The following is a 24,772-nucleotide window of genomic DNA, read 5'->3' as shown; positions in this document are numbered from 1 at the left end:
AGTGTATCAGGTTCCTGCCAGGTGTGTATGGGGTTTTCACAGTGTATCAGGTTCCTGCCAGGTGTGTATGGGGTTTCACAGTGTATCAAGATCCTGCCAGGTGTGTACGGGGATTTCCAGTGTATCAGGGTCCTGCCAGGTGTGTATGGGGTTTTCACAGTGTATCAGGTTCCTGCCAGGTGTGTATGGGGTTTTCACAGTGTATCAGGTTCCTGCCAGGTGTGTATGGGGTTTCACAGTGTATCAAGATCCTGCCAGGTGTGTATGGGGGTTTCACAGTGGATCAGGATCCTGCCAGGTGCATATGGGGTTTTCACAGAGTATCAGGGTCCTGCCAGGTGTGTTTGGGGTTTTCACAGTGCATCAGGATCCTGCCAGATGTGTCTGGGGTTTCACAGTGTATCAGGATCCTGCCAGTTGTGTATGGGGTTTCACAGTGTATCAGGATCCTGCCAGGTGTGTATGGGGTTTCACAGTGGATCCGGAAACTGCCAGGTGTGTATGGGGTTTCACAGTGTATCAGGATCCTGCCAGGTGTGTATGGGGTTTCACAGTGGATCAGGATACTGCCAGGTGTGTATGGGGTTTCACAGTGTATCAGTGTCCTGCCAGGTCTGTATGGGGTTTTCACAGTGTATCAGGTTCCTGCCATGAGGGTATGGGGTTTTCACAGTGTATCAGGATCCTGCCAGGTGTGTATGGGGTTTTGACAGTATATCAGGATCCTGCCAGGTGTGTATGGGTTTTTCACACTGTATCAGGATCCTGCCAGGTGTGCATGGGGTTTTCACAGTGTATCAGAGTCCTGCCAGTATTGTATGGGGTTTTCACAGTGTATCAGGATCCTGCCAGGTGTGAATTGGGTTTTCAAAGTGTATCAGGATCCTGCTGTGTGTGTGGGCTTTGCACAGTGTATCAAGGCCCCGCCAGGTGTGTATGGGGTTTTCCCAGTGTATCAGTATCCTGCCAGGTGTGTATGGGGCTTCCACAAGTGTATCAGGATCCTGCCAGGTGTGTATGGGGTTTTCACAGTGTATCAGTGTCCTGCGAGGTGTGTTTGGTGTTTTCACAGTGTATCGGGATCCTGCCAGGTGTGTATGGGGTTTCACAGTGTATCAGGGTCCTGCCAGGTGTGTATGGGGTTTTCACAGTGTATCAGGATCCTGCCAATTGTGTATGGGGTTTTCACAGTGTATCAGGGTCCTGCCAGGTGTGTTTGGTGTTTTCACAGTGTATCGGGATCCTGCCTGGTTTGTATGCGGTTTCACATTGTATCAGGATCCTTACAGGTGTGTCTGGGGTTTTCACAGTGTATCAGGATCATGCCAGTTGTGTACGGGGATTTCCAGTGTATCAGGGTCCTGCCAGGAGTGCATGGGGTTTTCACAGTGTATCAGTATCCTGCCAGGTGTGTATGGGGTTTCACAGTGTATCAGGGTCCTGGCAGGTGTGTTTGGGGTTTTCACAGTGCATCAGGATCCTGCCAGATGTGTACGGGGATTCACAGTGTATCAGGATCCTGCCAGTTGTGTATGGGGTTTCACAGTGTATCAGGATCCTGCCAGGTGTGTATGGGGTTTCACAGTGGATCAGGAAACTGCCAGGTGTGTATGGGGTTTCACAGTGTATCAGGATCCTGCCAGGTGTGTATGGGGTTTCACAGTGGATCAGGATACTGCCGGGTGTGTATGGGGTTTCACAGTGTATCAGTGTCCTGCCAGGTGTGTATGGGGTTTTCACAGTGTATCAGGTTCCTGCCAGGAGGGTATGGGGTTTTCACAGTGTATCAGGGTCCTGTCAGGTGTGTATGGGGTTTTCACAATTTATCAGCGTCCATCCAGGTGTGTATGGCGTTTTCACAGTGCATCAGGAACCTGCCAGGTGTGCATGGGGGTTTCACAGTGTATCATGGTCCTGGCAGGTGTGTATGGTGTTTTCACAGTGTATCGGCATCCGGCCAGGTGTGTATGGGGTTTCACAGTGTATCAGAGTCCTGCCAGGTGTGTATGGGGTTTTCACAGTGTATCAGGATCCTGCCAGGTCTGTATGGGGTTTTCACAGTGTATCAAGGTCCTGCCAGGTGTGTTTGGTGTTTTCACAGTGTATCGGGATCCTGCCTGGTTTGTATGCGGTTTCACATTGTATCAGGATCATGCCAGTTGTGTACGGGGATTTCCAGTGTATCAGGGTCCTGCCAGGAGTGCATGGGGTTTTCACAGTGTATCAGTATCCTGCCAGGTGTGTATGGGGTTTCACAGTGTATCAGGGACCTGCCAGGTGTGTATGGGGTTTTCACAGTGTATCAGGAACCTGCCAGGTGTGTACGGGGATTCACAGTGTATCAGAGTCCTGCCAGGTGTGTATGGGGTTTTCACAGTGTATCAGGCTCCTGCCAGGTTTGTATGGGGTTTCACAGTGTATCAAGATCCTGCCAGGTGTGTATGGGGGATTCACAGTGGATCAGGATCCTGCCAGGTGCATATGGGGTTTTCACAGTGTATCAGGGTCCTGCCAGGTGTGTTTGGGGTTTTCACAGTGCATCAGAATCCTGCCAGATGTGTCTGGGGTTTCACAGTGTATCAGGATCCTGCCAGTTGTGTATGGGGTTTCACAGTGTATCAGGATCCTGGCAGGTGTGTATGGGCTTTCACAGTGTATCAGGATCCTGCCAGGTGTGTATGGGGTTTCACAGTGGATCAGGATACTGCCAGGTGTGTATGGGGTTTCACAGTGTATCAGTGTCCTGCCAGGTGTGTTTAGGGTTTTCACAGTGTATCAGGTTCCTGCCAGGAGGGTATGGGGTTTTCACAGTGTATCAGGATCCTGCCAGGTGTGTATGGGGTTTTGACAGTGTATCAGGATCCTGCCAGGTATGTATGGGTTTTTCACACTGTAACAGGATCCTGCCAGCTGTGCATGGGGTTTTCACAGTGTATCAGAGTCCTGCCAGTATTGTATGGGGTTTTCACAGTGTATCAGGATCCTGCCAGGTGTGAATTGGGTTTTCAGAGTGTATCAGGATCCTGCTGTGTGTGTGGGCTTTACACAGTGTATCAAGGCCCCGCCAGGTGTGTATGGGGTTTTCCCAGTGTATCAGGATCCTGCCAGGTGTGTATGGGGTTTCCACAAGTGTATCAGGATCCTGCCAGGTGTGTATGGGGTTTTCACAGTGTATCAGTGTCTTGCGAGGTGTGTATGGTGTTTTCACAGTGTATCGGGATCCTGCCAGGTGTGTATGGGGTTTAACAGTGTATCAGGGTCCTGCCAGGTGTGTATGGGGTTTTCACAGTGTATCAGGATCCTGCCAGGTGTGTATGGGGTTTTCACAGTGTATCAGTGTCCTGCCAGGTGTGTTTGGTGTTTTCACAGTTTATCGGGATCCTGCCTGGTTTGTATGCGGTTTCACATAGTATCAGGATCCTTACAGGTGTGTATGGGGTTTTCACAGTGTATCAGGCTCATGCCAGTTGTGTACGGGGATTTCCAGTGTATCAGGGTCCTGCCAGGAGTGCATGGGGTTTTCACAGTGTATCAGTATCCTGCCAGGTGTGTATGGGGTTTCACAGTGTTTCAGGGTCCTGCCAGGTGTGTATGGGGTTTTCACAGTGTATCAGGAACCTGCCAGGTGTGTACGGGGATTCACAGTGTATCAGGCTCCTGCCAGGTGTGTATGGGGTTTCACAGTATATCAAGATCCTGCCAGGTGTGTATGGGGGTTTCACAGTGGATCAGGATCCTGCCAGGTGCATATGGGGTTTTCACAGTGTATCAGGGTCCTGCCAGGTGTGTTTGGGGTTTTCACAGTGCATCAGGATCCTGCCAGATGTGTCTGGGGTTTCACAGTGTATCAGGATCCTGCCAGTTGTGTATGGGGTTTCACAGTGTATCAGGATCCTGCCAGGTGTGTATGGGGTTTCACAGTGGATCAGGAAACTGCCAGGTGTGTATGGGGTTTCACAGTGTATGAGGAACCTGCCAGGTGAGTATGGGGTTTCACAGTGGATCAGGATACTGCCAGGTGTGTATGGGGTTTCACAGTGTATCAGTGTCCTGCCAGGTGTGTATGGGGTTTTCACAGTGTATCAGGTTCCTGCCAGGAGGGTATGGGGTTTTCACAGTGTATCAGGGTCCTGCCAGTTGTGTATGGGGTTTTCACAATTTATCAGCGTCCATCCAGGTGTGTATGGCGTTTTCACAGTGCATCAGGAACCTGCCAGGTGTGCATGGGGGTTTCACAGTGTATCAGGGTCCTGTCAGGTTTGTATGGTGTTTTCACAGTGTATCCGCATCCTGCCAGGTGTGTATGGGGTTTCACAGTGTATCAGGGTCCTGCCAGGTGTGTATGGGGTTTTCACAGTGTATCAGGATCCTGCCAGGTGTGTATGGGGTTTTCACATTGCATCAAGGTCCTGCCAGGTGTGTTTGGTGTTTTCACAGTGTATCGGGATCCTGCCTGGTTTGTATGCGGTTTCACATTGTATCAGGATCCTTACAGGTGTGTATGGGGTTTTCACAGTGTATCAGGATCATGCCAGTTGTGTACGGGGATTTCCAGTGTATCAGGGTACTGCCAGGAGTGCATGGGGTTTTCACAGTGTATCAGTATCCTGCCAGGTGTGTATGGGGTTTCACAGTGTATCAGGGACCTGCCAGGTGTGTATGGGGTTTTCACAGTGTATCAGGAACCTGCCAGGTGTGTACGGGGATTCACAGTGTATCAGAGTCCTGCCAGGTGTGTATGGGGTTTTCTCAGTGTATCAGGCTCCTGCCAGGTGTGTATGGTGTTTCACAGTGTATCAAGATCCTGCCAGGTGTGTATGGGGGTTTCACAGTGGATCAGGATCCTGCCAGTTGCATATGGGGTTTTCACAGTGTATCAGGGTCCTGCCAGGTGTGTTTGGGGTTTGCACAGTGCATCAGGATCCTGCCAGATGTGTCTGGGGTTTCACAAGTCTATCAGGATCCTGCCAGTTGTGTATGGGGTTTCACAGTGTATCAGGATCCTGCCAGGTGTGTATGGGGTTTCACAGTGGATCAGGAAACTGCCAGGTGTATATGGGGTTTCACAGTGTATCAGGATCCTGCCAGGTGTGCATGGGGTTTCACAGTGGATCAGGATACTGCCAGGTGTGTATGGGGTTTCACAGTGTATCAGTGTCCTGCCAGGTGTGTATGGGGTTTTCACAGTGTATCGGCATCCTGCCAGGTGTGTATGGGTTTTCACAGTGTATCAGGCTCCTGCCAGGTGTGGACGGGGATTCACAGTGTATCAGGGTCCTGCCAGGTGTGTGTGGGGTTTTGACAGTGTGTCAGGATCCTGCCAGGTGTGTATGGGTTTTCACAGTATATCAGGATCCTCCCAGCTGTGTATGGGGTTTTCAGAGATTATCAGGATCTTGCCAGGTGTGTATGGGGGTTTCACAGTTTATCAGCTTCCTGCCAGGTGTGTATGGGGTTTTAACATTGCATCAGGATCCTTCCAGATGTGTATGGGGGTTGCACAGTGTATCAGAATCCTGCCAGGTGTGTATGGGGTTTTCAGAGTGTATCAGGATCCTGCCAGGTGTGTATGGGGTTTTCACAGTGTATCTGGATCCTGCCAGGTATGTATGGGGATTTCACATTGTATCTGGATCCTTCCAGGTGTGTTTGGGGGTTGCACAGTGTATCAGAATCCTGCCAGGAGTGTATGGGGTTTCAGAGTGTATCAGGATCCTGCTAGGTGTGTATGGGGTTTTCAATGTGTATCAGGATCCTGACAGGTGTGTATGGGGATTTCACATTGCATCAGGATCCTTCCAGATGTGTATGGGGGTTGCACAGTGTATCAGAATCCGGCCAGGAGTGTATGGGGTTTCAGAGTGTAACAGGATCCTGCCAGGTGTGTATGGGGTTTTCACAGTGGATCAGGATCCTTCCAGGAGTGTTTGGGGGTTGCACAGTGTATCAGAATCCTGCCAGGAGTGTATGGGGTTTCAGAGTGTATCAGGATCCTGCTAGGTGTTTATGGGGTTTTCACAGTGCATCAGGATCCTGCCAGGTGTGTATGGGGATTTCACATTGCATCAGGATCCTTCCAGATTTGCATGGGGGTTGCACAGTGTATCAGAATCCGGCCAGGTGTGTAAGGGGTTTCAGAGTGTATCAGGATCCTGCCAGGTGTGTATGGGGTTTTCACAGTGGATCAGGATCCTTCCAGGAGTGTTTGGGTTTTCACAGTGTATCAGGATCCTGCCAGATGTGTATGGGGTTTCGCAGTGGATCAGGATCCTGCCAGGTGTGTATGTGGTTTTCACAGTGTATCAGGATCCTGCCAGGTGTGTATGGGGTTTCACAGTCTATCAGGAACCTGCCAGGTGTGCATGGGGGTTTCACAGTGTATCAGGGTCCTGGCAGGTGTGTATGGTGTTTTCACGGTGTATCGGCATCCTGCCAGGTGTGTATGGGGTTTCACAGTGTATCAGGATCCTGCCAATTGTGTATGGGGTTTTCACAGTGTATCAGGATCCTGCCAGGTGTGTATGGGGTTTTCACAGTGTATCAAGGTCCTGCCAGGTGTGTTTCGTGTTTTCACAGTGTATCGGGATCCTGCCTGGTTTGTATGCGGTTTCACATTGTATCAGGATTCTTACAGGTGTGTATGGGGTTTTCACAGTGTATCAGGATCATGCCAGTTGTGTACGGGGATTTCCAGTGTATCAGGGTCCTGCCAGGAGTGCATGGGGTTTTCACAGTGTATCAGTATCCTGCCAGGTGTGTATGGGGTTTCACAGTGTATCAGGGACCTGCCAGGTGTGTATGGGGTTTTCACAGTGTATCAGGAACCTGCCAGGTGTGTACGGGGATTCACAGTGTATCAGAGTCCTGCCAGGTGTGTATGGGGTTTTCACAGTGTATCAGGCTCCTGCCAGGTGTGTATGGGGTTTCACAGTGTATCAAGATCCTGCCAGGTGTGTATGGGGGTTTCACAGTGGATCAGGATCCTGCCAGGTGCATATGGGGTTTTCACAGTGTATCAGAGTCCTGACAGGTGTGTTTGGGGTTTTCACAGTGCATCAGGATCCTGCCAGATGTGTCTGGGGTTTCACAGTGTATCAGGATCCTGCCAGTTGTGTATGGGGTTTCATCAGTGTAACAGGATCAGCCCGGTGTGTATGGGGTTTCACAGTGGATCAGGAAACTGCCAGGTGTGTATGGGGTTTCACAGTGTATCAGGATCCTGCCAGGTGTGTATGGGGTTTCACAGTGGATCAGGATACTGCCAGGTGTGTATGGGGTTTCACAGTGTATCAGTGTCCTGCCAGGTGTGTATGGGGTTTCACAGTGTCTCAGGGTCCTGCCAGGTGATTATTGGGTTTTCACAGTGTATCAGTGTCCTGCCAGGTGTGTATGGGGTTTCACAGTGGATCAGGAAACTGCCAGGTGTGTATGGGGTTTCACAGTGTATCAGGGTCCTGCCAGGTGTGTGTGGGGTTTTGACAGTGTGTCAGGATCCTGCCAGGTGTGTATGGGTTTTCACAGTATATCAGGATCCTGCCAGCTGTGTATGGGGTTTTCAGAGATTATCAGGATCCTGCTAGGTCTTTATGGGGTTTTCACAGTGCATCAGGATGCTGCAAGGTGTGTATGGGGATTTGACATTGCATCAGGATCCTTCCAGATGTGTATGGGGGTTGCACAGTGTATCAGAATCCTGCCAGGTGTGTATGGGGTTTTCAGAGTGTATCAGGATCCTGCCAGGTGTGTTTGGGTTTTTCACAGTTTATCAGGATCCTGCCAGATGTGTATGTGGTTTCACAGTGGATCAGGATCCTGCTAGGTGTGTATGGGGGTTTCATAGTGTATCAGGATCCTGCCAGGTGTGATGGGGTTTCACAGTCTATCAGGATCCTACCAGGTGTGCATGGGGGTTTCACAGCGGATCAGGATCCTGCCAGTTGTGTATGGGGTTTTCACATTGTATCAGGATCCTGACAGGTGTGTATGGGGTTTTCACAGTGTATGGGGTTCCTGCCAGGTGTGTATGGGGTTTCACAGTGGATCATGATCCTGCCAGGAGTGCATGTGGTTTTCACAGTCTATCAGGATCCTGCCAGGTGTGTATGGGGTTATAACAGTGTAACAGGTTCCTGCCAGGTGTGTATGGGGTTTTCACAGTGTATCAGGGCCCTGCCAGGTGTGTATGGTGATTTCACAGTGTATCAGGGTCCTGCCAGGTGTGTATGGGGTTTCACAGTGGATCATGATTCTGCCAGGAGTGCATGTGGTTTTCACAGTGTATCAGGATCCTGCCAGGTGTGTATGGCGTTTCACAGTGGATCAGGATCCTGCCTGGAGTGCATGGGGTTTTCACAGTGTATCAGGATCCTGCCAGGTGTGTATGGGGTTTCACAGTGTATCAGGACACAGACAGGTGTGTACGGGGTTTTCACAGTGTATCAGGGTCCTGCCAGGTGTGTATGGGGTTCCACAGTGTATCAGGATGCTGCCAGATGTGTATTGGGTTTTCACAGCGTATCAGGGTCCTGCCAGGTGTGTATGGGGTTTACACAGTGTATCAGGATCCTGTCAGGTGTGTATGGGGATTTCGCAGTGTATCAGGGTCCTGCCAGGTGTGTGTGGGCTTTTCACACTGTAACAGTAACCTGCCAGGTGTGAATGGGATTTTCACAGTATATCAGGGTCCTGCCAGGTGTGCATGGGGTTTTCACAGTGTATCAGGATCCTGCCAGTATTGTATGGGGTTTTCACAGTGTATCAGGATCCTGCCAGGTGTGAATTGGGTTTTTAGTGTGTATCAGGATCCTGCCCAGTGTGTATAGGCTTTACACAGTGTATCAGGGTCCCGCCAGGTGTTTATGGGGTTTTCCCAGTGTATCAGGATCCTGCCAGGTGTGTATGGGGTTTCACAGTGTATCAGGATCCTGCCAAGTGTGCATGTGGGTTTCACAGTGGATCAGGATCCTGCCAGTTGTGTATGGGGTTTTCACAGTGTATCGGGTTCCGGCCAGGTATGTATGGGGTTTCACAGTGGATCATGATCCTGCCAGGAGTGCATGTGGTTTTCACAGTGTATCAGGATCCTGCCTGGTGTGTATGGGGTTATAACAGTGGATCATGATCCTGCCAGGAGTGCATGTGGTTTTCACAGTGTATCAGGATCCTGCCAGGTGTGTATGGGGTTATAACAGTGTAAGAGGATCCTGCCAGGTGTGTATGGGGTTTTCACAGTGTATCAGGGCCCTGCCAGGTGTGTATTTTGATTTCACAGTGGATCATGATCCTGCCAGGAGTGCATGTGATTTTCACAGTGTATCAGGATCCTGCCAGGTGTGCATGGCGTTTCACTGTGGATCAGGATCCTGCCTGGAGTGCATGGGGTTTTCACAGTGTATCAGGATCCTGCCAGGTGTGTATGGGGTTTCACAGTGTATCAGGACACAGACAGGGGTGTACGGGGTTTTCACAGTGTATCAGGGACCTGCCAGGTGTGTATGGGGTTCCACAGTGTATCAGGATACTGCCAGATTTGTATGGGGTTTTCACAGCGTATCAGGGTCCTGCCAGGTGAGTATGGGGTTTTCACAGTGTATCAGGATTCTACCAGGTGTGTATGAGTGTTTCACAGTGCATCAGGATCCTGCCAGGTGTGTATGGGGATTTCGCAGTGTATCAGTGTCCTGCCAGGTGTGTATGGGCTTTTCACACTGTATCAGGATCCTGCCAGGTGTGAATTGGGTTTTTAGAGTGTATCAGGATCCTGCCAGGTGTGTATAGGCTTTACACAGTGTATCAGGGTCCCGCCAGGTGTGTATGGGGTTTTCCCAGTTTATCAGGATCCTGCCAGATGTGTATGGGGTTTCACAGTGTATCAGGATCCTGCCAGGTGTGCATGGGGGTTTCACAGTGGATCAAGATCCTGCCAGTTGTGTATGGGGTTTTCACAGTGAATCAGGATTCTGACAGGTGTGTATGGGGTTTTCACAGTGTATCGGGTTCCTGAATGTGTGTATGGGGTTTCACAGTGGATCATGATCCTGCCAGGAGTGCATGTGGTTTTCAAAGTGTATCAGGATCCTGCCTGGTGTGTATCGGGTTATAACAGTGTAACAGGATCCTGCCAGGTGTGTATGGGGTTTTCACAGAGTATCCGGGCCCTGCCAGGTGTGTATGGTGATTTCACAGTGCATCAGGATCCTGCCAGGTGTGTATGGGGTTTCACAGTGTATCAGGGTTCTGCCAGGTGTGTCTGGGGTTTCACAGTGGATCATGATCCTGCCAGGAGTGCATGTGGTTTTCACAGTGTATCAGGATCCTGCCAGGTGTGTATGGCGTTTCACAGTGGTCAGGATCCTGCCTGGAGTGCATGGGGTTTTAACAGTGTATCAGGATCCTGCCAGGTGTGTATGGGGTTTCACAGTGTATCAGGAAACAGACTGGTGTGTACGGGGTTTTCACAGTGTATCAGGGTCCTGCCAGGTGTGTGTGGGGTTTTCACAGCGTATCAGTGTCCTGCCAGGTGTGTATGGGGTTTTCACAGTGCATCAGGATCCTGCCAGGTGTGTATGGGGATTTCACAGTATATCAGGGTCCTGCCAGGTGTGTATGGGTTTTTCACACTGCAACAGGATCCTTCCAGGTGTGAATGGGGTTTCACTGTGCATCAGGATCCTGACAGATGTGAATAGGGTTCCACCGTGCATCAGGAACATGCCAGGTGTGTATGGGGTTTTTCACAGTGTATCAGGCTCCTGCCGGGTGTGTATGGGGTTTCACAGTGTATCAGGATCCTACCGTGTGTGTGAGGGTTTCACAGTGCATCAGGATCCTGCCAGGTGTGTATGGGGATTTCACAGTGTATCAGGGTCCTGCCAGGTGTGTATGGGTTTTTCACACAGTAACAGGATCCTGCCAGGTATGAATGGGATTTTCACAGTGTATCAGTGTCCTGCCAGGTGTGCACGGGGTTTTAACAGTGTATCAGGATCCTGTCAGGTGTGTATGGGGTTTTCACAGTGTATCAGGTTCCTGCCAGTATTGTATGGGGTTTTCACATTGTATCAGGATCCTGTCAGTTGTGAATTGGGTTTTCAGAGTGTATCAGAATCCTGCCAGGTGTGTACGGGCTTTACACAGTGTATCAGGGTCCCGCCAGGTGTGTATGTGGTTTTCCCAGTGTGTCAGGATCCTACCAGGTGTGTATGGGGTTTTCACAGTGCATCAGAGTCCAGCCAGGTGTGTATGGGGTTTTTCGCAAGTGTATCAGGATACTGCCAGGTGTGTTTGGGGTTTTCACAGTGCATCAGTGTCCTGCTGGTGTGTATGGTGTTTTCACAGTGTATCGGGATCCTGCCAGGTGTGTATGGGGTTTCACAGTGTATCAGGATCCTGCCAGGTGTGCATGGGGTTTTCACAGTTTATCAGGATCCTGCCAGGTGTGTATGGGGTTTTCACAGTGTATCAGGTTCCTGCCACGTGTGTATGGTGTTTTCACAGTGTATCGGGATCCTGCCTGTTGTGTATGCGGTTTCACAGTGTATCAGTGTCCTTACAGGTGTGCACGGGGTTTTCACAGTGTATCAGGGTCCTGCCAGGTGGGCATGGGGTTTTCACAGTGTATCAGGATCCTGCCAGGTGTGTATGGGCTTTCACAGTGTATCAGGGACCTGCAAGGTGTGTATGGGGTTTTCACAGTGTATCAGGAACCTGCCAGGTGTGTACGGGGATTCACAGTGTATCAGGATCCTGCCAGGTGTGTATGGGGTTTCGCAGTGTATCAAGATCCTGCCAGGTGTGTATGGGGGTTTCACAGTGGATCAGGATCCTGCCAGGTGTGTATGGGGTTCTCACAGTGTATCAGGTTCCTGCCACGTGTGTATGGTGTTTTCACAGTGTATCGGGATCCTGCCTGTTGTGTATGCGGTTTCACAGTGTATCAGGGTCCTTACAGGTGTGCATGGGGTTTTCACAGTGTATCAGGATCATGCCAGGTGTGTACGGGGATTCACAGCGTATCAGGGTCCTGCCAGGTGGGCATGGGGTTTTCACAGTGTATCAGGATCCTGCCAGGTGTGTATGGGCTTTCACAGTGTATCAGGGACCTGCAAGGTGTGTATGGGGTTTTCACAGTGTATCAGGAACCTGCCAGGTGTGTACGGGGATTCACAGTGTATCAGAGTCCTGCCAGGTGTGTATGGGGTTTTCACAGTGTATCAGGATCCTGCCAGGTGTGTATGGGGGTTTCACAGTGGATCAGGATGCTGACAGGTGCATATGGGGTTTTCACAGTGCATCAGGATTGAACCTGATGTGTCTGGGGTTTCACTGTGTATCAGGATCCTGCCAGGTGTGTATGGGGTTTCACAGTGTATCAGGATACTGCCAGATGTGTTGTGGGGGTTTCACAGTGCATCAGGATCCTGCCAGGTGCATATGGAGTTTTCACAGTGTATCAGGCTCCTGCCAGGTGTGTATGGTGTGTTCACAGTGTTTCGAGATCCTGCCTGGTGTGTATTCCGTTTCACAGTGTATCAGGGTCCTTACAGGTGTATATGGGGTTTTCACAGTGTATTAGGATCATGCCAGGTGTGTACAGGGAATTACAGTCTATCAAGGTCCTGCCAGGTTTGCATGGGGTTTTCAAAGTGTATCAGGATCCTGCCAGGTGTGTATGGGGTTTCACAGTGCATCAGGGACCTGCCAGGTGTGTATGGGGTTTTCTCAGTGTATCAGTATCCTGCCAGGTGTGTATGGGGTTTCACAGTGTATCAGGATCCTGCCAGGTGTGTATGGGGGTTTCACAGTGGATCAGGGTCCTGCCAGGTCTGCCTGGGGTTTTCACATTGTATCAGGATCCTGCCAGGTGTGTATGGGGTTTCTCAGTGCATCAGGGACCTGCCAGGTGTGTATGGGGGTTTCACAGTGGATCAGGATCCTGCCAGGTGCATATGTGGTTTTCAAAGTGTGTCAGGGTCCTGCCACGTGTGGATGGTGTTTTCACAGTGTATCGGGATCCTGCCTGGTGTGTATTCGGTTTCACAGTGTATCAGGGTCCTTACAGGTGTGTATGGGGTTTTCACAGTGTATCAGGATCATGCAAGGTGTGTACGGAGATTCACAGTGTATCTGGGTCCTGCCAGGTGTGCATGGGGTTTTCACAGTGTATCAGGATCCTGCCAGGTGTGTATGGGGTTTCTCAGTGCATCAGGGACCTGCCAGGTGTGTATGGGGTTTCCTCAGTGTATCAGGATCCTGCCAGGTGTCTATGGGGTTTCACAGTTTATTAGGATCCTGCCAGGTGTGTATGGGGGTTTCACAGTGGATCAGGATCCTGCCAGGTGCATATGTGGTTTTCACAGTGTGTCAGTCTCCTGCCAGGTGTGGATGGTGTTTTCACAGTGTATCGGGATCCTGCCTGGTGTGTATTCGGTTTCACAGTGTATCAGGGTCCTTACAGGTGTGTATGGGGTTTTCACAGTGTATCAGGATCATGAAAGGTGTGTACGGGGATTCACAGTGTATCAGGGTCCTGCCAGGTGTGCATGGGTTTTTCACAGTGTATCAGGATCCTGCCAGGTGTGTATGGGGTTTCACAGTGTATCAGGGACCTGCCAGGTGTGTATGGGGTTTTCACAGTGTATCAGGATGCTGCCACGTGTGTATGGGGTTTCACAGTTTATCAGGATCCTGCCTGGTGTTTATGGGGTTTTCACAGTGTATCAGGATCCTGCCAGTGTGTATGGGGTTTTCACAGTGTATCAGGATCCTGCCAGGTGTGTACGGGGATTGACGGTGTATCAGAGTCCTGCCAGGTGTGTCTGGGGTTTTCTCAGTGTATCAGGATCCTGCCAGGTTTGTATGGGGTTTCACAGTGTATCAGGATCCTGCCAGGTGTGTATGGGGGTTTCACAGTGGATCAGGATCCTGCCAGGTGTGTATGGGGTTTCACAGTTTATCAGGATCCTGCCTGGTGTTTATGGAGTTTTCACAGTGTATCAGGGTCCTGCCAGGTGTGTATGGTGTTTTCACAGTGTTTCGAGATCCTGCCTGGTGTGTATTCCGTTTCACAGTGTATCAGGGTCCTTACAGGTGTATATGGGGTTTTCACAGTGTATCAGGATCATGCCAGGTGTGTACGGGGATTCACAGTGTATCAGGGACCTGCCAGGTGTGTATGGGGGTTTCACAGTGGATCAGGATCCTGCCAGGTGCATATTTGGTTTTCACAGTGTGTCAGGGTCCTGCCAGGTGTGGATGGTGTTTTCACAGTGTATCGGGATCCTGCCTGGTGTGTCTGGGGTTTCACAGTGTATCAGGATACTGCCAGGTGTGTATGGGGTTTCACAGTGTATCAGCATCCTGCCAGATGTGTTGTGTGGGTTTCACAGTGGATCAGGATCCTGCCAGGTGTGTATGGGGTTTTCACAGTGTATCAGGATCCTGCCAGGTGTGTACGGGGATTGACGGTGTATCAGAGTCCTGCCAGGTTTGTCTGGGGTTTTCTCAGTGTATCAGGATCCTGCCAGGTTTGTATGGGGTTTCACAGTGTATCAGGATCCTGCCAGGTGTGTATGGGGGTTTCACAGTGGATCAGGATCCTGCCAGGTGTGTATGGGGTTTCACAGTTTATCAGGATCCTGCCTGGTGTTTATGGAGTTTTCACAGTGTATCAGGGTCCTGCCAGGTGTGTATGGTGTTTTCACAGTGTTTCGAGATCCTGCCTGGTGTGTGTTCCGTTTCACAGTGTATCAGGGTCCTTACAGGTGTATACGGGGTTTTCACAGTGTATCAGGATCATGCCAGGTGTGTACGGGGATTCACAGTGTATCAGGGACCTGCCAGGTGTGTATGGGGTTTTCTCAGTGTATCAGGATCCTGCCAGGTGTGTATGGGGTTTCACAGTGTATCAGGATCCTGCCAGGTGTGTATGGGGGTTTCACAGTGGATCAGGATCCTGCCAGGTGCATATGTGGTTTTCACAGTGTGTCAGGGTCCTGCCAGGTGTGGATGGTGTTTTCACAGTGTATCGGGATCCTGCCTGGTGTGTCTGGGGTTTCACAGTGTATCAGGATACTGCCAGGTGTGTATGGGGTTTCACAGTGTATCAGCATCCTGCCAGATGTGTTGTGTGGGTTTCACAGTGGATCAGGATCCTGCCAGTTGTGTATGGGGTTTTCACAGTGTATCAGGATCCTGCCAGGTGTGTATGGGGATTCACAGTGGATCAGGATAATGCCAGGTGTGTATGAGGGTTTCACAGTGCATCAGGAACCTGCCAGGTGTGTACGGGGATTTCACTGTGTATCAGGGTCCTGCCAGGTGTGTATGGGTTTTTAACACTGTAACAGGATCCTGCCGGGTGTGAATGGGGATTTCACAGTGTATCAGGGTCCTGCCAGGTGTGCATGGGGTTTTCACAGTGTATCAGGATCCTGCCAGGTGTGTATGGGGTTTTCACAGTGTATCAGGGTCCTGCCAGGTGTGCATGGTGTTTTCACAGTGTATCGGGATCCTGTCTGGTGTGTATGCGGTTTCACAGTGTGTCAGGGTCCTTACAGGTTTGTATGGGGTTTTCACAGTGTATCAGGATCATGCCAGGTGTGTACGGGGATTCACAGTGTATCAGCATCCTGCCAGGTGAGTATGGGGTTTCACAGTGTATCAGGGACCTGACAGGTGTGTATGGGGTTTTCACAGTGTATCAGGAACCTGCCAGGTTTGTACGGGGATTCACAGTGTATCAGTGTCCTGCCAGGTGTGCATGGTGTTTTCACAGTGTATCAGGATCCTGCCAGGTGTGTATGGGGTTTCACAGTGTATCAAGATCCTGCCAGGTGTGTATGGGGGTTTGACAGTGGATCAGGATCCTGCCAGGTGCATATGGGGTTTTCACCGTGTATCAGGGTCCTGCCAGGTGTGTATGGGGTTTTCACAGGGCATCAGGATCCTGCCTGATGTGTCTGGGGTTTCACAGTGTATCAGGATCCTGCCAGGTTTGTATGGGGTATCACAGTGTATCAGGACCCTGCCAGGAGGGTATGGGGTTTTCACAGTGTATCAGGGTACTGCCAGGTGTGTATGGGGTTTTCACAGTTTATCAGCGTACTGCCAGGTGTGTATGGCGTTTTCACAGTGGATCAGGATCCTGCCAGGTGTGCATGGGGGTTTCACAGTGTATCAGGATCCTGCCAGGTGTGTATGGGGTTTCACAGTGTATCAGGATCCTGCCAGGTGGAAATGGGGTTTCACAGTGTATCAGGGTCCTGCCAGGTGTGTATGGGGTTTTCACAGTGTATCAGGATCCTGCCAGGTGTGTACGGGGATTGACGGTGTATCAGAGTCCTGCCAGGTGTGTCTGGGGCTTTCTCAGTGTATCAGGATCCTGCCAGGTTTGTATGGGGTTTCACAGTGTATCAGGATCCTGCCAGGTGTGTATGGGGGTTTCACAGTGCATCAGGATCCTGCCAGGTGCATATGGAGTTTTCACAGTGTATCAGGCTCCTGCCAGGTGTGTATGGTGTGTTCACAGTGTTTCGAGATCCTGCCTGGTGTGTATTCCGTTTCACAGTGTATCAGGGTCCTTACAGGTGTATATGGGGTTTTCACAGTGTGTTAGGATCATGACAGGTGTGTACGGGGAATTACAGTGTATCAAGGTCCTGCCAGGTTTGCATGGGGTTTTCAAAGTGTATCAGGATCCTGCCAGGTGTGTATGGGGTTTCACAGTGCATCAGGGACCTGCCAGGTGTGTATGGGGTTTTCTCAGTGTATCAGTATCCTGCCAGGTGTGTATGGGGTTTCACAGTGTATCAGGATCCTGCCAGGTGTGTATGGGGGTTTCACAGTGGATCAGGGTCCTGCCAGGTCTGCATGGGGTTTTCACAGTGTATCAGGATCCTGCCAGGTGTGTATGGGGTTTCTCAGTGCATCAGGGACCTGCCAGGTGTGTATGGGGTTTTCTCAGTGCATCAGTATCCTGCCAGGTGTGTATGGGGTTTCACAGTGTATCAGGATCCTGCCAGGTGTGTATGGGGGTTTCACTGTGGATCAGGATCCTGCCAGGTGCATATGTGGTTTTCAAAGTGTGTCAGGGTCCTGCCAGTTGTGGATGGTGTTTTCACAGTGTATCGGGATCCTGCCTGGTGTGTATTCGGTTTCACAGTGTATCAGGGTCCTTACAGGTGTGTATGGGGTTTTCACAGTGTATCAGGATCATGCAAGGTGTGTACGGAGATTCACAGTGTATCAGGGTCCTGCCAGGTGTGCATGGGGTTTTCACAGTGTATCAGGATCCTGCCAGGTGTGTATGGGGTTTCTCAGTGCATCAGGGACCTGCCAGGTGTGTATGGGGTTTTCTCAGTGTATCAGGATCCTGCCAGGTGTCTATGGGGTTTCACAGTGTATCAGGATCCTGCCAGGTGTGTATGGGGGTTTCACAGTGGATCAGGATCCTGCCAGGTGCATATGTGGTTTTCACAGTGTGTCAGGCTCCTGCCAGGTGTGGATGGTGTTTTCACAGTGTATCGGGATCCTGCCTGGTGTGTATTCGGTTTCACAGTGTATCAGGGTCCTTACAGGTGTGTATGGGGTTTTCACAGTGTATCAGGATCATGCAAGGTGTGTTCGGGGATTCACAGTGTATCAGGGTCCTGCCAGGTGTGCATGGGGTTTTCACAGTGTATCAGGATCCTGCCAGGTGTGTATGGGGTTTCCCAGTGTATCAGGGACCTGCCAGGTGTGTATGGGGTTTTCACAGTGTATCAGGATGCTGCCACGTGTGTATGGGGTTTCACAGTTTATCAGGATCCTGCCTGGTGTTTATGGGGTTTTCACAGTGTATCAGGATCCTGCCAGGTGTGTATGGGGTTTTCACAGTGTATCAGGATCCTGCCAGGTGTGTACGGGGATTGACGGTGTATCAGAGTCCTGCCAGGTGTGTCTGGGGTTTTCTCAGTGTATCAGGATCCTGCCAGGTTTGTATGGGGTTTCACAGTGTATCAGGATCCTGCCAGGTGTGTATGGGGGTTTCACAGTGGATCAGGATCCTGCCAGGTGCATATGGAGTTTTCACAGTGTATCAGGGTCCTGCCGGGTGTGTATGGTGTTTTCACAGTGTTTCGAGATCCTGCCTGGTGTGTATTCCGTTTCACAGTGTATCAGGGTCCTTAAAGGTGTATATGGGGTTTTCACAGTGTATCAGGATCATGCCAGGTGTGTACGGGGATTCACAGTGTATCAGGGACCTGCCAGGTGTGTATGGGGTTTTCTCAGTGTATCAGGATCCTGCCAGGTGTGTATGGGGTTTCACAGTGTATCAGGATCCTGCCAGGTGTGTATGGGGGTTTCACAGTGGATCAGGATCCTGCCAGGTGCATATGTGGTTTTCACAGTGTGTCAGGGTCCTGCCAGGTGTGGATGGTGTTTTCACAGTGTATCGGGATCCTGCCTGGTGTGTCTGGGGTTTCACAGTGTATCAGGATACTGCCAGTTGTGTATGGGGTTTCACAGTGTATCAGCATCCTGCCAGATGTGTTGTGTGGGTTTCACAGTGGATCAGGATCCTGCCAGTTGTGTATGGGGTTTTCACAGTGTATCAGGATCCTGCCAGGTGTGTATGGGGATTCACAGTGGATCAGGATAATGCCAGGTGTGTATGAGGGTTTCACAGTGCATCAGGAACCTGCCAGGTGTGTACGGGGATTTCACTGTGTATCAGGGTCCTGCCAGGTGTGTATGGGTTTTTAACACTGTAACAGGATCCTGCCAGGTGTGAATGGGGATTTCACAGTGTATCAGGGTCCTGCCAGGTGTGCATGGGGTTTTCACAGTGTATCAGGATACTGCCAGGTGTGTATGGGGTTTTCACAGTGTATCAGGGTCCTGCCAGGTGTGCATGGTGTTTTCACAGTGTATCGGGATCCTGCCTGGTGTGTATGCGGTTTCACAGTGTATCAGGGTCCTTACAGGTTTGTATGGGGTTTTCACAGTGTATCAGGATCATGCCAGGTGTGTACGGGGATTCACAGTGTATCAGCATCCTGCCAGGTGAGTATGGGGTTTCACAGTGTATCAGGGACCTGACAGGTGTGTATGGGGTTTTCACAGTGTATCAGGAACCTGCCAGGTGTGTACGGGGATTCACAGTGTATCAGTGTCCTGCCAGGTGTGCATGGTGTTTTCACAGTGTATCAGGATCCTGCCAGGTGTGTATGGGGTTTCACAGTGTATCAAGATCCTGCCAGGTGTGTATGGGGGTTTGACAGTATATCAGGATCCTGCCAGGTGCATCTGGGGTTTTCACAGTGTATCAGGGTCCTGCCAGGTGTGTATGGGGTTTTCACAGGGCATCAGGATCCTGCCTGATGTGTCTGGGGTTTCACAGTGTATCAGGATCCTGCCAGGTTTGTATGTGGTATCACAGTGTATCAGGATCCTGCCAAATGTGAATGGGGTTTTCACAGTGTATCAGGGTACTGCCAGGTGTGTATGGGGTTTTCACAGTTTATCAGCGTACTGCCAGGTGTGTATGGCGTTTTCACAGTGGATCAGGATCCTGCCAGGTGTGCATGGGGGTTTCACAGTGTATCAGGATCCTGCCAGGTGTGTATGGGGTTTCACAGTGTATCAGGATCCTGCCATGTGTATATGGGGTTTCACAGTGTATCAGGATCCTGCCAGGTGTGTATGGGGTTTCACAGTGTATCAGGATCCTGCCAGATGTGAATGGGGTTTCACTGTGCATCAGGAACCTGCCAGATGTGAGTGGGGTTCCACTGTGCATCACGAACCTGCCAGGTGTGTACGGGGTGTTCACAGTGTATCAGGCTCCTGCCGGGTGTGTATGGGGGTTTCACAGTGAATCAGGATCCTGCCAGGTGTTTATGGGTTTTCACAGTATATCAGGATCCTGCCAGATGTGTATGGAGTTTTCAGAGTTTTTCAGGATCCTGCCAGGTGTGTATGGGGGCTTCACAGTTTATCAGCATCTTGCCAGGTGTGTATGGGGTTTTCACAGTGGATCAGGATCCTGCCAGGTGTGTATGGGGTTTTCACAGTGTATCAGGATCCTGCCAAGTGTGATGGGGTTTTCACTGTGTATCAGGATCCTGCCAAGTGTGTATGGGGTTTTCACAGTGGATCAGGATCCTGCCAGGTGTGTATGGGGTTTTCACAGTGGATCAGGATCCTGCCAGGTGTGTATGGGGTTTTCACAGTGGATCAGGATCCTGCCTGGTGTGCATGGGGTTTCACAGTGTATCAGGATCCTGCCAGGTGTGTATGGGGTTTCACAGTGTATCAGGATCCTGCAAGTTGTGCATGGGGTTTTCACAGTTTATCAGCCTACTGCCAGGTGTGTATGGCGTTTTCACAGTGGATCAGGATCCTGCCAGGTGTGCCTGGGGGTTTCACAGTGTATCAGGATCCTGCCAGGTGTGTATGGGGTTTCACAGTGTATCAGGATCCTGCCAGGTGTGTATGGATTTTCACAGTATATCAGGATCCTGCCAGATGTGAATGGGGTTTCACTTTGCATCAGGATAATGCCACATGTGAATGGGGTTCCACTGTGCATCAGGAACCTGCCAGGTGTGTACGGGGTTTCACTGTGCATCAGGATCCAGCCAGATGTGAATGGGGTTCCACTGTGCATCAGGAACCTGCCAGGTGTGTACGGGGTTTTCACAGTGTATCAGGCTCCTGCCGGGTGTGTATGGGGGTTTCACAGTGTATCAGGATCCTGCCAGGTGTGTATGGATTTTCACAGTATATCAGGATCCTGCCAGATGTGTATGGGGTTTTCAGAGTTTTTCAGTATCCTGCCGTTTGTTTGGGGGTTTCACAGTTCATCAGTATCTTGCCAGGTGTGTCTGGGGTTTTCACAGTGGATCAGGATCCTGCCAGGTGTGTATAGGGTTTTCACAGTGTATTAGGATCCTGCCAAGTGTGCATGGGGTTTTCACAGTGTATCAGGATCCTGCCACTTGTGTATGGGGTTTCACCGTTTATCAGGATCCTGCCTGGTGTTTATGGGGTTTTCACAGTGTATCAGGATCCTGCCAGGTGTGTATGGGGTTTTCACAGTGTATCAGGATACTGCCAGGTGTGTATGGGGTTTTCACAGTGGATCATGATCCTGCCAGGTGTGTATGGGGTTTTCACAGTGGATCAGGATCCTGCCAGGTGTGTATGGGGTTTTCACAGTGTATCAGGATGCTGCCACGAGTGGATGGGGTTTCACAGTTTATCAGGATCCTGCCTGGTGTTTATGGGGTTTTCACAGTGTATCAGGATCCTGCCAGGTGTGTATGGGGTTTTCACAGTGTATCAGTATCCTGCCAGGTGTGTATGGGGTTTCACAGTGTATCAGGGTCCTGCCAGGTGTGTATGGGGTTTTCACAGTGTATCAGGATCCTGCTAGGTGTGTACGGGGATTGACGGTGTATCAGAGTCCTGCCAGGTGTGTATGGGGTTTTCTCAGTGTATCAGGATCCTGCCAGGTGTTTATGGGGTTTCACAGTGTATCAGGATCCTGCCAGGTGTGTATGGGGGTTTCACAGTGGATCAGGATCCTGCCAGGTGCATATGCGGTTTTCACAGTGTGTCAGGGACCTGCCAGGTATGGATGGTGTTTTCACAGTGTATCGGGATCCTGCCTGGTGTGTATTCGGTTTCACAGTGTATCAGTGTCCTTACAGGTGTGTATGGGGTTTTCACAGTGTATCAGGATCATGCAAGGTGTGTACGGGGATTCACAGTGTATCGGGATCCTGCCTGGTGTGTATTCGGTTTCACAGTGTATCAGGATCCTGCCAGGTGTTTATGGGGTTTCACAGTGTATCAGGGACCTGCCAGGTGTGTATGGGGTTTTCACAGTGTATCAGGAAACTGCGTGGTGTGTGCGGGGATTCACAGTGTATCAGAGTCCTGCCAGGCGTGTATGCGGTTTTCACAGTGTATCAGGATCCTGCCAGGTGTGTATGGGGTTTCACAATGTATCAAGATCCTGCCAGGTGTGTATGGAGGTTTCACAGTGGATCGGGATACTGCCAGGTGCATATGGGGTTTCCACAGTGTATCAGGGTCCTGCCAGGTGTGTATGGGGTTTTCACAGTGCATCAGGATCCTGCCAGATATGTCTGGGGTTTCACAGTGTATCAGGATCCTGCCAGGTGTGTATGGGGTTTCACAGTGTATCAGGATCCTGCCAGATGTGTGGTGGGGGATTCACAGTGGATCAGGATCCTGCCAGTTGTGTATGGGGTTTTCACAGTGTATCATGATCCTGCCAGGTGTGTATGTTGATTCACAGTGGATCAGGATACTGCCAGGTGTGTATGGGGTTTCACAGTGTATCAGGATCCTGCCAGGCGTGTATGGGGTTTTCACAGTGTATCAGTGTCCTGCCAGGTATGTATGGGGTTTTCACAGTGTGTCAGGTTCCTGCCAGGAGGGTATGTGGTTTACACAGTGTATCAGGGTCCTGTCAGGTGTGTATGGGGTTTTCACAGTTTATCAGCGTCCTGCCAGGTGTGTATGGCGTTTTCACAGTGGATCTGCATCCTGCCAGGTGTGCAGGGGGTTTCACAGTGTATCAGGATCCTGCCAGGTGTGAATGGGGTTTCACTGTGCATCAGGATCCTGCCAGATGTGAATGAGATTCCACTGTGCATCAGGAACCTGCCAGGTGTGTACGGGGTTTTCACAGTGTATCAGGCTCCTGCCGGGTGTGTATGGGGGTTTCACAGTGTATCAGGATCCTGCCAGGTGTGTATGGGGTTTTCACAGTGTATCAGGATCCTGCCAGGTGTGTATGGGGTTTTCACAGTGTATCAGGATCCTGAAAGGTGTGTATTCTGTTTTCACAGTGTATCGGGATCCTGCCTGGTGTGTATTCGGTTTCACAGTGTATCAGGGTCCTTACAGGTGTGTATGGGGTTTTCACAGTGTATCAGGATCATGCAAGGTGTGTACGGGGATTCACAGTGTGTCAGGGTCCTGCCAGGTGTGCATGGGGTTTTCACAGTGTATCAGGATCCTGCCAGGTGTGTATGGGGTTTCACAGTGTATCAGGGACCTGCCAGGTGTGTATGGGGTTTTCACAGTGTATCAGGAAACTGCGTGGTGTGTGCGGGGATTCACAGTGTATCAGAGTCCTTCCAGGCGTCTATGCGGTTTTCACTGTGTATCAGGATCCTGCCAGGTGTGTATGGGGTTTCACAATGTATCAAGATCCTGCCAGGTGTGTATGGGGGTTTCACAGTGGATCAGGATACTGCCAGGTGCATATGGGGTTTCCACAGTGCATCAGGGTCCTGCAAGGTGTGTATGGGGTTTTCACAGTGCATCAGGATCCTGCCAGATGTGTCTGGGGTTTCACAGTGTATCAGGATACTGCCAGGTGTGTATGGGGTTTCACAGTGTATCAGGATCCTGCCAGATGTGTTGTGTGGGTTTCACAGTGGATCAGGATCCTGCCGGTTGTGTATGGGGTTTTCACAGTGTATCAGGATCCTGCCAGGTGTGTATGGGGATTCACAGTGGATCAGGATACTGCCAGGTGTGTATGGGGTTTCACAGTGTATCAGGATCCTGCCAGGCGTGTATGGGGTTTTCACAGTGTATCAGTGTCCTGCCAGGTATGTATGGGGTTTTCACAGTGTGTCAGGTTCCTGCCAGGTGGGTTTGGGGTTTACACAGTGTATCAGGGTCCTGTCAGGTGTGTATGGGGTTTTCACAGTTTATCAGCGTCCTGCCAGGTGTGTATGGCGTTTTCACAGTGGATCTGGATCCTGCCAGGTGTGCAGGGGGTTTCACAGTGTATCAGGATCCTGCCAGGTGTGAATGGGGTTTCACTGTGCATCAGGATCCTGCCAGATGTGAATGAGATTCCACTGTGCATCAGGAACCTGCCAGGTGTGTTCGGGGTTTTCACAGTGTATCAGGCTCCTGCCGGGTGTGTATGGGGGTTTCACAGTTTATCAGGATCCTGCCAGGTGTGTATGGGGTTTTCACAGTGTATCAGGATCCTGCCAGGTGTGTATGGGGTTTTCACAGTGTATCAGGATCCTCCCAGGTGTGTATGGTGTTTCACAGTGTATCAGGGTCCTGCCAGGTGTGTATGGGTTTTCACAGTGTATCAGGATCCTGCCAGGTGTGTACGGGGATTGACGGTGTATCAGAGTCCTGCCAGGTGTGTCTGGGGTTTTCTCAGTGTATCAGGATCCTGCCAGGTTTGTATGGGGTTTCACAGTGTATCAAGATCCTGCCAGGTGTGTATGGGGGTTTCACAGTGTATCAAGATCCTGCCAGGTGTGTATGGGGTTTTCACAGTGTATCAGTATCCTGCCAGGTGTGTATGGGGTTTCACAGTGTATCAGGGTCCTGCCAGGTGTGTATGGGGTTTTCACAGTGTATCAGGATCCTGCCAGGTGTGTACGGGGATTGACGGTGTATCAGAGTCCTGCCAGGTGTGTATGGGGTTTTCTCAGTGTATCAGGATCCTGCCAGGTGTTTATGGGGTTTCACAGTGTATCAGGATCCTGCCAGGTGTGTATGGGGGTTTCACAGTGGATCAGGATCCTGCCAGGTGCATATGCGGTTTTCACAGTGTGTCAGGGACCTGCCAGGTGTGGATGGTGTTTTCACAGTGTATCGGGATCCTGCCTGGTGTGTATTCGGTTTCACAGTGTATCAGTGTCCTTACAGGTGTGTATGGGGTTTTCACAGTGTATCAGGATCATGCAAGGTGTGTACGGGGATTCACAGTGTATCG

The sequence above is a fragment of the Heterodontus francisci genome, unplaced genomic scaffold (genome assembly GCF_036365525.1).
Source record: "Heterodontus francisci isolate sHetFra1 unplaced genomic scaffold, sHetFra1.hap1 HAP1_SCAFFOLD_50, whole genome shotgun sequence".
Taxonomy (NCBI): Eukaryota; Metazoa; Chordata; class Chondrichthyes; order Heterodontiformes; family Heterodontidae; genus Heterodontus; species Heterodontus francisci.
This window is presented reverse-complemented; position numbering follows the sequence as displayed.